Source organism: Trachinotus anak, unplaced genomic scaffold, assembly GCF_046630095.1.
Source record: "Trachinotus anak isolate AG129_WGS33_773 ecotype Australia unplaced genomic scaffold, CSIRO_AGI_Tana_v1 ptg000013l, whole genome shotgun sequence".
NCBI lineage: Eukaryota > Metazoa > Chordata > Actinopteri > Carangiformes > Carangidae > Trachinotus > Trachinotus anak.
In genome coordinates this window covers 341344-357126 of record NW_027273864.1, presented here as the reverse complement: position 1 = coordinate 357126, position 15783 = coordinate 341344, and positions in this window count along the sequence as shown.

Genomic DNA, 15783 nt, shown 5'->3' with positions numbered 1-15783 from the left:
TTTTCATCCACCTGGATTCTTTCCTCATCTTCTATGTAGTGTCTTTTCAGTTTGAGGACTCTTAGCCTTAGTTTCTTGGGCTTTTCGACATCAGTCATGCACGCCTGTATATCCTCCTTTATACGCAGCAGAGATGTCTCTAGATGAGCGATCTTAGCCCTCAGCTTGGCAAGGTCTGGCTCACTGGCCTTTACTTGGTACGTGAGATTTTTGATCTGGTCATTCAGTTTTCTGTTTGTTATCGTCATCGTTTTAAAATCATCTTTTATTTTATCCAGACTGTCTTGCGTATCGCTCTTTTCCTTCTCAAGAGTCTTGATGTTTGCCTTCATTCGGCCTCTTATCACCAGATGAAGAGTATTTTTCTCCTTTTCTGAGACCAGGTCAGATGTAATGTTGGCCTTGTCGTATTTTAAAGTAGCGATATCATCTTCTCTGTCTCTGATCTCTATGTTTTTTTCTGTGATAGTTTCCTTTAATTTGGACACTCTCCTATTCAGAGAGTCCTCACTCCTTTTCAGCTCTGCTATAGTTTGAATCTGTTGTCGTATTGTTAATTCCTGGTCTTTGTATATATCTTGGTTACGATAACTAGACATATGGACTTCTTCCTCCAGATGTGCCAAGGTCTTGTCTTTTTCTGCCAGTTGCTTTTCCAGGCTCGTCACTTGCTTCTTGTACTTCTGCTGCATCAGAGAGAGCTGCTGCTGAAGCTGTGACACCTTCAACGACTCAGAGTCATTTTTTTCTTGCAGTCTGTCTTGCAGCTCTTTCACTGTTCTGGCTGCTCCCTGTTTTTGAAAAAACAGACTCTGCTCAAAGTCTACTTGCATACGTGACTTGACATTTTCTGCCTGTTCTGTGATTCGTGCCAAATTCCTCCTATAAGACCCTTCAGACTTAGATATCTGATGTTCCAGGTGGATCTGAATTTCTTTCTGTCTTTGTTGCTGAAGGCAGTTGCTAGTTTTCAGTGTATTATTTTCCAGGACCAGTCTTTGATTGTCTGCTTTGGTGAGGCATAATTTGTTTTTCAGTTCCTCAGTAGTGTTTTTGGAAGCTTGCAGCTCTTCCTCAAGAGTCTTGACTTTAGCCTGAAGACAGTCTATGGTCCAGCTGCTAGAAACATCTTTGTTCATCCAGAACTCATCAGTGGTCTTAACTTTATCTTTGAGTTTTTTGAGCTGCCACAGGAGGTATTTTTCTGATTGCTTTTTTTTCTCTGTTGCAGATCGTGGACTTTCTTTTTGTTTCTCCATTAAATCTGGTTGGCTTTCTGCTCGATTCTCCATTAAATCTGGTTGGCTTTCTGCTCGATTCTCCATTAAATCTGGTTGGCTTTCTGCTCGATTCTCCATTAAATCTGGTTGGCTTTCAGTTCGATTCTCCATTAAATCTGGTTGGCTTTCTGCTCGATTCTCCATTAAATCTGGTTGGCTTTCAGTTCGATTCTCCATTAAATCTGGTTGGCTTTCTGTTCGATTCTCCATTAAATCTGGTTGGCTTTCTGTTCGATTCTCCATTAAATCTGGTTGGCTTTCTGCTCGATTCTCCATTAAATCTGGTTGGCTTTCAGTTCGATTCTCCATTAAATCTGGTAGAATACGTGTTAGTACATCAATTATTGTAAACCAAAGCCAGACCTATATATACCTGCTGACGCAGGATATGATGTCATGCAGATCAAAGCCACATCATATGATGTCACATGACTTTGATTTTGTAGATCAAACCACAGGATATGATGTCATCATATTCTTTGGTCACATCACCAAAGATGTGACAGCTAGGCAGGCATTCCGTCTGCAGCTAGGCAGCCAGAATTACAGATAGGCAGGCAGACAGACAGGCAGCTAGGCAGGCAGAATGACAGATAGTCAGGAAGACAGACAGACAGATTTCTGGATTTATAGTCAGATCGGCTCCAACAGTAAAGTGCTGACTACAAACTGATGCATCAGTGTTAACGTTCTAATAAAGTCATTTATATTGTCGTAATAAATCCCTCACGTTTTACTACACTATAACTCATTTTACATTTGATTTCTTTGCTACATTTTGCTGGAAATATTCTGACTTACTAGATGAATTCACTGACTCATTCAGCAGGTGTGTGGTTTGGTGTGTGACCTCTCATCACCTGGATTCAGCAGCTTATGAGGGCTCCTCTGTTGTGGACTTTCAGGACTCTCTCAAACAGCTCGTTGTGTTTACACATGAAACAGAAACAGCTTCTTAATCCATATAACACTGACTCAGCCTCACTTTTACGTCATGAAATAATAATTGAAAATAGGTCTAAATTAACACCTAGACATATGTGTTAATTATATGGGTTGGTACAATGAATTAATCACAATTAACTACTACTTGTGCTAATTTACAGTTAAATGTTTTGTATTTTACAGGAACTGTCAGGGATTTCTTTGCTCATATGTAGGTACCTTGTCATCTGCAGCCAATTTGAAACTGACTGATGATTGACTACAGAGCCAGGTTATACCACTCAACACACAGAAGTCAACACCGACACAGTACCTCTTATCTCTTTGGGAGGGACAAACACTTCCTTTTAATGAAAGGTTCATGTGAAAATTAATCAAATCAGAATCAGAATCAGAATCAGAATCAGAATCAGTTTTATTGCCAAGTATGCTTTCACATACAAGGAATTTTTTCTGGTGATTGGTGCAATTGATCAGCAACAGTGGGGCTCTCTAGCCTTGTTGATGAGGCTAATAGCAGATGGGAAGAAGCTATTTTTGTGGCGAGAGGTTTTGGTCCTGAAGGACCGCAGTCTCCTGCCAGAGGGGAGTGTCTCAAAGAGTTTGTGTCCAGGGTGGGAGGAGTCAGCTACAATCTTCCCTGCACGCCTCAGAGTCCTTGAGGCGTACAGGTCCTGGAGGGACGGAAGATTGCAGCCAATCACCTTCTCAGCAGAGTGGATGATACGCTGCAGTCTGTTATTGTCCCTCTCCGTGGCAGCAGCGTACCAGATGGTGATGGAGGAGGTGAGGATGGACTCAATGATGGAGGTGTAGAAGTTCACCATCATAGTCCTTGGCAGGTTGAACTTCTTCAACTGCCTCAGGAAATACATCCTCTGCTGAGCTTTTTTGATGAGGGAGCTGATGTTTAGCTCCCATTTGAGATCCTGTGTGATGGTGGTTCCCAAGAAGCGGAAATGCTCCACGGTAGCCACGGGGGAGTCACACAGGGAGATGGGGGTGGGTGGGGCTGGGCTCTTCCTGAAGTCCACTATCATTTCCACTGTCTTCAGAGCGTTTAGCTCTAGGTTGTTCTGCCTGCACCAGGTCACCAGACGCTCAGTCTCCCACCTGTAGGCAGACTCATCGCCATCAGAGATGAGTCCAATGAGAGTGGTGTCGTCTGCAAACTTCAGGAGCTTGACAGACTGATGGCTGGAGGTGCAGGTGTTGGTGTACAGGGAGAAGAGCAGAGGAGAAAGAACGCAGCCTTGTGGGGATCCAGTGCTGATGGTCTGGGAGTCAGACACGTGCTTTCCTAGCTTCACGTGCTGCCTCCTGTCAGACAGGAAGTCGGTGATCCACCTGCAGGTGGAGTCAGGCACGCTCAGCTGGGAGAGCTTGTCCTGCAGCAGAGCCGGGATGATGGTGTTGAAGGCAGAGCTGAAGTCCACAAACAGGATCCTGGCATAGGTCCCTGAGGAGTCCAGGTGCTGGAGGATGAAGTGGAGAGCCATGTTGACGGCGTCGTCTACAGACCTGTTGGCTCTGTAGGCGAACTGCAGGGGGTCCAGGAGTGGGTCAGTGATGGATTTGAGATGGGACAGGACAAGACGCTCAAATGATTTCATGACCACAGAGGTCAGGGCAATGGGTCTGTAGTCATTTAGTCCTGTGGGCCTTGGTTTTTTGGGGACAGGGATGATGGTGGAGGATTTGAAGCAGGCTGGCACGTGGCAGATCTCCAGTGAGGTGTTGAAGATGTCTGTGAACACTGGAGACAGCTGATCAGCACAGTGCTTCAGGGATGATGGAGAGACAGAGTCAGGACCGGCTGCTTTGCGGGGGTTCTGCTTCTTAAAAAGCCTGTTGACATCTCTCTCCAGGATAGAGAGAGACGTTCCTTTGGTAGGGGAGGAGGGGGGTTCTGATGTGGCTCTGATGTGGAGGTTAGTGTCAGGCTTGTCCCACTGTCTTTCAAAGCGGCAGTAGAACTCATTCAGATCGTTGGCCAGACGGAAGTCATTAGTGGAGTGGGGGGGTTTAGGTTTGTAGTTAGTGATCTGTCTGAGCCCTTTCCAGACAGAAGCAGAGTCATTGGCTGAGAACTGGAGCTGAAGTTTCTCAGAGTACAGTCGTTTAGCTTCTCTCACCGCTTTGCTAAACCTGTACTTGGACTCTTTAAACTTGTCCCTGTCCCCACTCCTGAAAGCTTCCTCCTTTTGCCTCCTGAGCTGACTGAGCTTAGCTGTGAACCAGGGTTTGTCATTGTTATAACTCACCCTGGTGCGTGATGGGATACAGCAGTCCTCACAGAAGCTGATGTATGACGTCACAGCCTCTGTGAACTCATCCAGACTGTTGGAAGCAGTCCTGAACACCTCCCAGTCAGTGCAGTCCAAACATGCCCGCAGATCCTCTATGGCTTCACTGCTCCACTGCTTCGATGTCTTCACAACAGGTTTACACAGTTTTAGTTTCTGCCTGTATGTGGGAATCAGGTGGACCATGACATGGTCAGAGTGGCCCAGTGCAGCCCGGGGGACGGCGTGATAAGCACCACTGATTGTGGTGTAACAGTGGTCCAGAGTGTTCCCCTCTCTGGTCGGGCAATTAACAAACTGTCTGTATTTGGGCAGTTCATGACTGAGGTTCCCTTTGTTAAAGTCACCAAGGACAATAACTACGGAGTCCGGGTTGGTCTGCTCCACACACAGTATCTGGTCTGCGAGCGCCCGCTGTGCCTCCTGCACGTAAATAACATCTATGTTACCGCACTTACTCTTACCTGGGTAATTGAAAATAAAGAAACAAAATATTTCACAATCATCCCTCAGTCACTTCCGTCACTGATGAGAACTCAGTCTCAGTCCAAAAACCTGACCCAAAGTAGGTAAGGTCAGAGCTCACATTCAAACTTCTCATATGGAATACTAGACCATAAAAGATAGAATATGTCTTGTCAAGGACGCTTTGTAATCTATAATGCTAAAGAATAACAAATTAAAGTAATAAAATTTTGCTATGACCCTTTAACAAGTTATCAGGGAACTAAGGTTACTAAATTCACCTCAAATTCCAAGTTTATGATAATATTAAAAATAATAATATGAAATACATTCTCTCTTTCATTCCTTCATTCACATAGCAGTTGGCATAAAATAGCGACATCAGTACCAAATACATATGTACTTTGCACCCTGCCGCCATATAATGGTGACTTACAGTTATGTGGACAAACTATTAGTAACAGAACCAAGCTGTGTGCCCCGCGTCAGGCAATGGCAGGTTACTGTCACATGGATTGGATTGGACTGACTTTATTGTCCACCTCAGTGGAAACTTGTCTTTGGCTTCTCCCAAAGACAGAATAATAAAAAAACACACACAATCTACTTACACCATTAAAAACATCCAACATGTACAACATGCAATAGTGCAAATGAGCAGGTAGCAGCAGACAGGTTAGATACATAAATACCTGAGAGCAAATCAAACAACAAGACAGGTAACAAGTGTTCCCTGGTGCTGTCATTTTGTGTCTAATGCCTGTATGGCATTGAGAATAAAATCCTTGAGTGTGAGTGTGAGGTATGTGCAGCTGTGTGTTCAGCCTTCTTGTGCAAAGCACTGTCAAATATCTTGCAAAGATGTTTTTGTGACTTGCCGATCACCTCCACTGCAGTGTTAACAGTTTTGGAGAGCATGTTTTTGCTCTTCACACTAGAGTTGGTAAGTTGCATGAAACATTTGAACAACAAAAGAACTGTTTAGTATTAAAACGCACAAATAAATGTTTAAAGGTTGAAATACATCCACTACAGTTTCATACAGCATTGCACAATTGTTCATTTCTGGGTGGAGATAACATGGCTAACACTATTAGCATAAGTCAATGGCATTTCACATTGTATTTGCTAGCATTAGCCATTAGCTTTGGAATCAAAAGTTAGCTCACCAACGTGGTAATTCCTCTCACACCAGTGGCAACAGGTCCCTGTGGTCCATCTCACACAGGTGGGTTAACTCCGAACAAGTTTTCAAACTCGCTTTGTCAACTTTAAGCAACTTTTAGAACATTAGAACTTTTTAGCTGCTGCCTGATTGGCTGACCCATCTAGCCTCTTTAAACACATATAAATGCTGTAATAAAGGAGTACATGTTGATTTCTCTTAGACTGAGTTGTCTGTTTGTTGTTGCTGTTTGTGTTATTTTCTACACATTCCCCTATGTATTTGTTAATGAATAGATGTCTATAATATGCAGATTATTTAACCTGGGTTACACAGGCATGGACTCTCAAACAGCCTGTGTGTGGGCTGAAGGCTGGAGGCAGACAGAATGATGGAGCCCTGCAGGCCGGGGTAGGGACTGGAGACCAGGGTGGAGGGGTGAATGTTAGCAGACTTAGATGGAAGCAGGGAAGCACATCAGAAAACAGGGTGGGGGCTAGTAGGTCTGAGGCTCACAGAAAAGTCAGTTGGTCTGTTCTGTTCTCTGGTGTTTCAGTCAACCAGAGTTGTCTCCTGCTGCCTGCTCCTGGTTATTTGCCTTCCAGCTCAGCTACTCATCTTCATCCACCTGTCTGCCTGTCATTTATTAGACATAAGTAGATTTTTAAACTGCCTCACTGCGTCCACCAGCCTCTGTGTTTCTGGCTTTGGCTCCTTTTGCCTGTGCTCCAGGCTTCAGCCATGACAGCCTCAGTCAGAAACCACTGTTACTTGAGGTGTATCTTATTATCATCAATTTATCTATTGTATTTGGATGTAGGTGTAGTTGAGCCTAAAATTATTCATACCCCTTCACTTTTTCTCATTTTCCTATGTTGCAGTTTTGTGCTTTAAAAAATATTTTTTTCATCAATCTAGACTCAGTTCCCCATAAAGACAAACTGAAAATAGAATTTTCAGTTTGTCAGTGTTTTGTCTGGGTTTATTTACCATGGGAAAAGCCATGTAGTGATGTCAGTGTGTTGGGAAGTAGTCCAAGAATGTTGGCTGACTTCTTAATGTTATTAGTGAAGTGTAGGACTACCCACTGTGCTGTGGTTCAGCCTGTGGCAGGTTAGGGGTGAATTGATTGGTGCAACTTTTGCTCCAGCGAGAGGTGAGGCCGTGCTGCCAGAAACATGAGCCTTTATATAATTTGATATGGTTAGATATGGTCAGATTATTTCTGAGTCTTTTTATTTTAGTTTGTGTGTGTTATTTTTTTTGTTTTGGTGTATTTAAGCTTGAGTTGCATGTAAAACAGAGCGCTGTAAATAAACGATTCACCTCTTAGAAACCACGTCTGCTGAATCTGCCTACCTACCACCTTCCTTGCTCTTTGGGCCAGACTATTCCACATCAGGGTTGGGATCTTAGACTGCTAATCTAACTCACTGCTCATTTATGAAGCAGACATTTGGCAGGGTTTTTTTTTGTTTGTTTGTTTTATCCACAGAGGTGTCCACCTCTCCATAACAATTGGAACAGGGGATTAAAAATGTAGAAACACCAAATAAAGCAGTGTTACTCTAGAAATTACCTGCCAACAATTCTCTGCGAATAAACAGTTCACTTCATAAATTGGTGATTTGCCGATGCTCTTCGGTGGACAAAGCATCTTGGAGTTAATGCGTTGACATCCATGAGTGAATGGGACCTGAGCTGCCTGGCTGTTTTCTCTGAGAACTTAAATCCAGACATCTGAAGACTAAACCAAGACTGAACTGTTCTGCCTCAATACAAAGTCTTATGTCTGGGAAACCAGGCACTGCTGATCACCTGACCAACACCATCCAACAGTGAAGCAGCATCATGCTGTTGGGAATAGTAAGAGCAAATGTTTGGTTGTCAGTTAATTATTAATAATTACTGAAGTAATTATTATTATTAAAATGTAATAATATCAGGGCACCACCCTGTAACCAGGGACTGACAGTCAAACTATAATATTAGTCTCAAAAGCATTTAATTCAATTCAATTCAATTCAATTTCAATTCAATTTTATTTGTATAGCGCCAAATCATAATATACATTATCTCAAGGCTCTTTACAGGGTCAGGTCAAGACCTTACTTTGTTACAGAGAAAAACCCAACAGTTCCCACAAAGAGCAAGCGCCAGGGGGGAGGAAAAACTCCCTTTTAACAGGAAGAAACCTCCAACAGAACCGGGCTCAGGGTGGGGGGCCGTCTGCCTGGACCGGTTGGGTTTAGGAGAAGATAAAAAGAGGGGGTGGGGGGAGGAGAGAGGAGAGAAGAGAGAGAGAGAGAGACCAGGAACAGCTGTGTAGGTAATGGTGTTATCAATAATGATGACAGGTAACAGTGGTTAATAGTAAAGATGAGTAGTGGTGGATCTGGATCCTGCTGCTCCAGAGGCAGTGAGACCTGCAGAATGAGGACAGAGAGAGAGGGAGAGAGAGGAGAAGCACAAACTACGGGAGAGAAAAAAACACAAAGTTAATGGCATGAAGTCATCAAGAGAGAGAGAGGGAGAGAGACAGAAATAGAGAGAGAGCGCCCAGTGCATCATGGGAATCCCCCAGCAGTCTAGCTCTATAGCAGCATAACTAAGGGATGGGTCAGGACATACCCGAGCCAGCCCTAACTATAAGCTTTACTAAACAGGACAGTTTTAAGCCTGATCTTAAAGGTAGAGAGGGTGTCTGCCTCCCGAACCCACACTGGGAGCTGGTTCCACAGGAGAGGAGCCTGATAGCTGAAGGCTCTGCCCCCATTCTACTCTTACAAACTCTGGGAACCACAAGTTGACCTGCATTTAGAGAGCGAAGTGTCCTATTGGGAAAATAGGGAACTATAAGCTCTCCAAGGTACGATGGTGCCTGACCATTAATGGCTTTGTAGGTGAGGAGGAGGATTTTAAATTCTATCCTTTACTGTTCTATTATTCTATTATTTACTGATAAGTGTCAATATTTGAAATATTAGCACTTATAAGGTAAACGCTGAAGGCTGAAATTCGAGCGCTGACCATCACAAACAGCTGTTATCATTGCACACATGCACAAATAATCACAGACAACTGTTTAAATTAAAAGAAGGGTTTATTAACAAAAGTAACATCAATGGCAATCAATACTACCGTAAATCAATAAACTCTCACTACAGCTACGTGAAACAACTAATTCTATCTTAAACAATCAAGGCAACTGGTAGGCATGTGATATGTGTAAGCGTGTATGTCTGTTCGTGTGTGTGTGTTAGGATGAGTATGTGTGTAGGTATTTGTGTGTGTGTGTGTGTGTGTGTGTGTGTGTATGTGTACGTGTTAGTAGGGAACAGTAAAAGAAGGAAAGAGAAAGATACAGAACCTGAACAACAGGGTTCTGTCAGCCACCGAGAGGTCCAGTAAACTCTTCTTCACCACACAGTAACAGGGTGGCGAGTTAACACTCGTCGGGTCTGACACTGGTCCTTTAACTGGTTATAGAAGAAGTTCACCGGCTCCTCCCAGCAGCGAGGCTTGTTACAAGTATAGGTGCGTAAATAACAGAGTCGAGCTGTGTCTCTCAGTAATGTGTATTCACAGGCTGTGCACATAACAGGACCGTGCCGCCAGGGGGGCTGTTGGTTGCATAACACCGCCCTACAACATCTCCCTTTCTTTAGCAGAATACAACACCGAACAACAACATCAAAATAGTGCCATAGAAATAGTCTATCAGGAAGAGATAGAAATTCAATGTCAACCAGCACTTTTGTGGAAGAATAAAAACAGAATAAAAACAGAATAAAGACAATAGTAACATCAGATCAGATCATGTGTTTGTTTGTGTGTGTGTGCGTATGCGTCAGTCCCACCTCAGTGTATGACCTAGAGGTCGAGTCTGTCTGGAGGCTTAATATGCCTCCCGCTCCGGGAGAAGGCCCGGACCTGTAACTCACGGCATGGTGTGGTCACAGCCTGTGGGGAAGATGGCCTTGAAGATGGCTGACGACCTTGAAGACGTTGCAGGGCACGTCCTGACGACTTCCTCCGCACTGTGCCCACCCGCATGGCCCCCTACAGTTGCACCTGTGTCCCCAGGCTGCTCAGGTGGCCATTCTGTGTGGGCTGAGGGCTGTGGAAGTGCAACCTCCGCTGGTTGGAGATCAACCCTGTTGCGACGATAGGCGGTTCCCTCCACGTTATCGAGATAGGACCGCGGCCCCACCTGCTGCAGGCATACACCTCTCCTCCATCGGCCCGTCCTGTCACCTGGAAGCGGTTTCATCCTGATGGGCTGGCCTATGTCCAGCTCCGGAAGATCCCTCGCAGATCTGTCATACATCAGCTTTGCAGCCTGATGCTTCATTCTCAGCTTGTCAGTGACCCCAGTGATGACCTGAGGCTCCAGCAGCTGGTCAGCCACAGGGAGAAGAGTTTTCAGCCTCCGTGACATCAGCCGCTGTGCTGGGCTGCAGCGCATGCCCTCAGTGGGCGTGTTCCTCCAGTGAAGAAAAGCCTTCCAGGGGTCCTCGTCGCCACGGTCTGCTTTTCTGCATAGGCCCTTCACAATCTTTACTGCAGACTCTGCTTTGCCGTTAGCCTTTGGGTGCCTTGGGGAGGACATGACATGTTCGAAGCCCCACTCCCTCGCAAACACGCGAAACTCTCCACAGTCAAACTGACCTCCACAGTCGGAAATGACCCGGTCAGGGATGCCGTACCGTGCAAACTGCGCCTTGCACCTTCGGATAGTCGTTTGTGCTGCCAGGTCTGGGAGCAGATCAATCTCCCAGAAGTCAGAATAGTGATCCACCATGAGCAGGAAGTCCTGCCTTGCGTAGCTGAACAGGTCAAAGGGTGTGACATCATCGTCTCCTTCTGTTGCTCATGTGCATACTCGTTGCACACTGAGCACTGCTGCACATAGTCTTTAATTTCCCCCTGCATATTAGGCCAGTAGAGAGTATCACGGGCCTGTCGATAGCAAGCCTCACCCCCCACATGGTTGTACTGGATCTGTCTCAGCATCTCAGGACGCATAGCTTTTGGAATGATGATGCGCTGGCTCCTAAAAAGCACACCGTCCTGTGCGTGAATTTCATCCCTGATGGCCCAGTACTCTCTGATGGCCCTGGGACTCTCCTCTTTGTGTCCTGGCCATCCCCCCAGCACAACCGACTTGAGTGTTTGAAGACACACATCCTCTTCTGTGTGTCATTGAATCTGTGCGAGGCGTTGGCTGGTGACGTTCAGGTAGTCTGCTTGCCAAATGGCTGCCGTGTCATACTGCTCCTGCTGCATGCTGCAGACCATGTCACGTCTGTACTGAGAGTCCGTTCTCTGTGGCGGGGTGGTGGCCCTGCTGAGTATGTCACTGATATAGATTTCAGGGCCTGGCTTATACACCACCGTGAGGCAGTAGTTCTGGAGTGTAAGGAGCATGCTTTGAAGGTGCTTTGGTACACTGAGAAGGGGCTTAGTGAAGATTGACACTAGTGGGCCGTGGTCGGTCTCTGCAGTCACATCACCCCTCCCATATAAGTAGTAGTGGAAGCGTTGACAAGTGAATACGATGCTCCTTCTCGATCTGCGCGTAGTTCTGCTTCGTCCACCTGTTCAGCGCACGGGAGGCAAACGCAACCGGCTGTCCCCCTTGAAGCAGACAGCAACCCAACCCCGTTTGACTGGAGTCGCTCTGTATGGTGACTGGCTTACTGACATCATAGTAGCACAGAACTGGCACCGCCATGACCAATGCCTTGATTTCCTTCATGGCAGCATCATGTTTGGGCAACCAGTGCCACGGCACTTCTTTGTCCAGCAACCTCCTCAGCGGTTCACACACTTCCAACAAATGGGGCATGAACCTTGACAAATAGTTAACAAAGCCGACACACCGCTGAACGCCTTTTGCATCTGTGGGGTTTGGCATGTCCAGGACCGCCCTGACCTTCTCAGGGTCAGCCTTGAGGCCCTCTGCTGACAGTACGTGGCCGTGGAAGCGGACCTCCCTCACTCGAAACTGCAGCTTTTTTATGCTCAGCCTCAGCTTCACTTCCCTGCATCTGTTCATCAGAGCCAAGAGGTTTGCATCATGGTCACGAACAGCCTCCTCCTCTTTGTCCCCACAGCTGACTATGAGGATGTGGGGCTATGGGCTCAATCCCTTTCAAAACGGTCAGCAGCTCATGTTGTTTCCTCTGATACAGCTCCGGTGCAACTGACACGCCAAAAGGGAGCTTCTACCTTCTATCGCTTTCTACCCCACAGCGTCCAGAATATTGTCATCAGGCTGCTCTCCTCATCCAGGCGGCACTGCAGGAATGCGTCACGCGCATCCACCAGGGTGAAGATACGTGCCTTTGGCAGCTTGTATAGCACGTCATCTAAAGTGGGCATGAGGTAATGGGACCTTTTCAGGGTGCGGTTAAGGGGCTTAGGGTCAATGCAAAGCCTTAACTTGTCTGGTTTCTTCACTATGACCAAATTGCTAATCCAGTCTGTAGGCTGAGTGACTGTGGTTAAGTGTCCATCCTTTTCATATTGGTCCAGCTGCACCTTAACAGCCGCCTTGAAGGCCACCAGAACATTCCTTGGTGCACACTGGACAGGCGCCACAGTGCTATCCAACTCAAAGTGAACATCACCAGGCAGCGACTCAACTGGACTGGTGAACACGTCATTGTAAGTGTTAATGAGACAGTCTTTGGTTAGCTCACCTGTCTTGCAGTGCTCCACTTTGTTCAGCTCATTGGGGATGGTGAAACGTATCAGGCCAAGTCTCTCGCATGTCTTCCCTGAAAGCAAGGGCTTCTGACTGGTGCGCACAATCTCAAAGTCCATTTTGTGTGCCTTGCCTCTGATGACACACTGTGTGCTGTAAACACCCATTGAGCTCATCCACTCACTGTTGTAGAGCCTCCATCTGGTGAGACTTTTCTGAAGAGGCGCTCTTGGTGCCAGTCTAATCTTGTCTTTAACCCTTTGACACCTGAGCCTCAAAATGGCCGCCCGGAGTCCCTTGCTTATTTTGACTATAAAAAGGTCAGAAAATGTCCTGTGAGTTAGTGCTTTTGTCCATGTCTCCAGAATACTTGGAACTTTCAATATCTGGCAGTTATTTTCAATTTACTGCATGGTCTATCACTGCAATAAGAGTTTAAATGAAGGGACAACACAAAGAGGGAATTTGATTTTAGAGTTTTAATAAAGAAAAAACACTGAAACTGTACATGAATAACAGGTTTTCTGAAATTTGAAAAGTATAGAACCATTCACAATATAATTTGTGAACTTACAATAAACCTGTAGTGCATAACAGACCATGAAAAAAATAAAACTATATACAGGGGTTGTTTTCCCACACAGGGCAATTGCTCCTCTCTGGCTGCGGACTCAAACACCTTGGTGGTGCTGCCGGTAGCAGTTCCTCTCTGGCTGCAGACACAGGCGCACATCACATTCCTGACACTTCCAGGGAGTGCTCCTTTTACGGAGCTTGCAGCGCCGTCGCCCCATGCTGGCTCTGTCACATTTTGTGTGGCCCATATTGAGAGGGGGTTGGACACCTGGGGTGCGTTTGGGGTTGAACCTCGGTGGTTGAGGGACTCCATCATCAGCCTCTGCCTCAGTCTTCCACCTTTGATGACACGGTGAGCAGCTACGGTCCCTAACACCATCACCGGAGCCTCCAGCATCCCCACAGCTTCTCCCTCTACGGCCCTGAATATGACCTCTGATAGATAGATAGATAGAACTTTATTCATCCCCGAAGGGAGATTCAATTATCTAATGGCTCATCGAAACATAAAAATGTGGTGGACACGTGCATGTAATAACACACACAGAATAACTTGTTACACAAACAAGACTCGGTAACGTAACGTTGCACAATTCTAAAAAAGTCACCACGCAATACAAGCGTCGATTTACACATACGATAACGTAAGGAAAGTAAAAACTAGATAGAGAAAAGTTAGAGAGCGCTTCATTCATTCAGAAATTCAACTTGGAAATTCAACTCGTCTAATGTTACCTTTCTTCCTCGGAGGTTGCTCCTTCGGTTGCTCCTTCATCCTCAAACCCATCTGTGACCGTCCACGGAGGTTTTGTTGCGCGGGAAGGCCATTTTGCTAACATTTTCGATCAGTAATGTGCTGTATTTCTCCACTCTGCTGTCTCTGTATTCGGGGCACTTTCCCGGTTTCATGGTAGGAGCGGGAGTGAAATTACCATAATGACATCTATATGCCTATAAAGCGCAAGGTCTTAGCTTTCAGAAACTGTTGGAATTTTTCCGATCGCTCAAACCGTTACAGTGTTATGGTAATCCAAAGTGCGCCTGCGCAAATGTGTCGCCGACGACACATTTGGTTTTAAAGGGTTAATGCTCATCACATTGCAGGTGGCTCCAGAGTCAAGCTGGCACCGCTGGACCCCTCTGTGCAGTGGTAGGTTTACAAACCACTTTTTTCCTTCAGTGTTCACTGACCCCACGCTCTCAGCTGTGTACACATCTCTCTCATCGCGGTCGCTGTCCTCCAGGTCCACTAGTAGTGGGTCATCCACAGCATTCAACTGACATGCTTGCTGGCCTCTTTTCATGCATACCTTGGCAAAGTGATTAGCGGTGCCACACAGGCAACATGACTTTCCAAACGTGGGGCATAGGTCTCACCCCCTCTGTGCAGTGTGCCACAGTACTTGCAGTCACCTGTGCCTCTTTGTGGCTGTGCAGATGTGTCGGTGGACTCGGATGGCCTGCTGGTAGGTTTCCGTCCTGGTCACTGTCCATATGCCACATTGACGCTCTCCCCAGGCACGGAGCTGCTGAGTGACATAGATTTTAACTTATTGTCCAGCACCTCCACTGCACGGCCAATGTCAATAGCCCCCTCCAATTTAAGTTCCTTCTCTCTTAGCATGTGTCGTCTGGCGCCCTCATCAGTTATTCCAAGCACAAGCCTGTCCCTAATGAGCTAGTCTCTTATAGCTCCATATTCACATGTGGCAGCTTTCTCCCTCAGTCTTGTGACAAAAGCATCCACAGGTTCTCCTTCCTTTTGTTTAAGGTTGCCAAAAACATACCTCTCAAAGATGACGTTTCTGGTGGGTGTGAAGTATTGTCCCCTTTTGTTGAGTATCTTTCTGCTCTTCCGCTGTGAGTCCCAGGTTGTGCTTGTAAACATGATGGCAGTCCTTCCCTATTAGCCTCCTTAGCGTTGCTGCCTGCACCGGCTTCTCTGCCTTGTCGAGCCCGGTCGCAAGCAAATAATCCTCAAACTCCGAGCAAAAGTTAACCCAGTTGCTGTGAAGATCCCCGGTCATCTTCATGGGCTCCGGTGGCGGAATGTTGGAAGCCATCGTCTCAACGCGATGCTAATGCTAGCAGGCTAACTGAAACTTCTAACTAAGCCTATCAAAACAAATAAACGCACGCCATTCCAGCGACAGGCAACGTTACACTCACTCTGGGTTCCAATGCAGCTTCTGACACCATGTTACAAGTGTAGGTGCGTAAATAACAGACAGAGTCGAGCTGTGTCTCTCAGTAACGTGTATTCACAGACTGTGCACATAACAGGACCAAGGCATGTTACCTGAAGAACGTATGCATCCATGCCGCAAGGGGGGA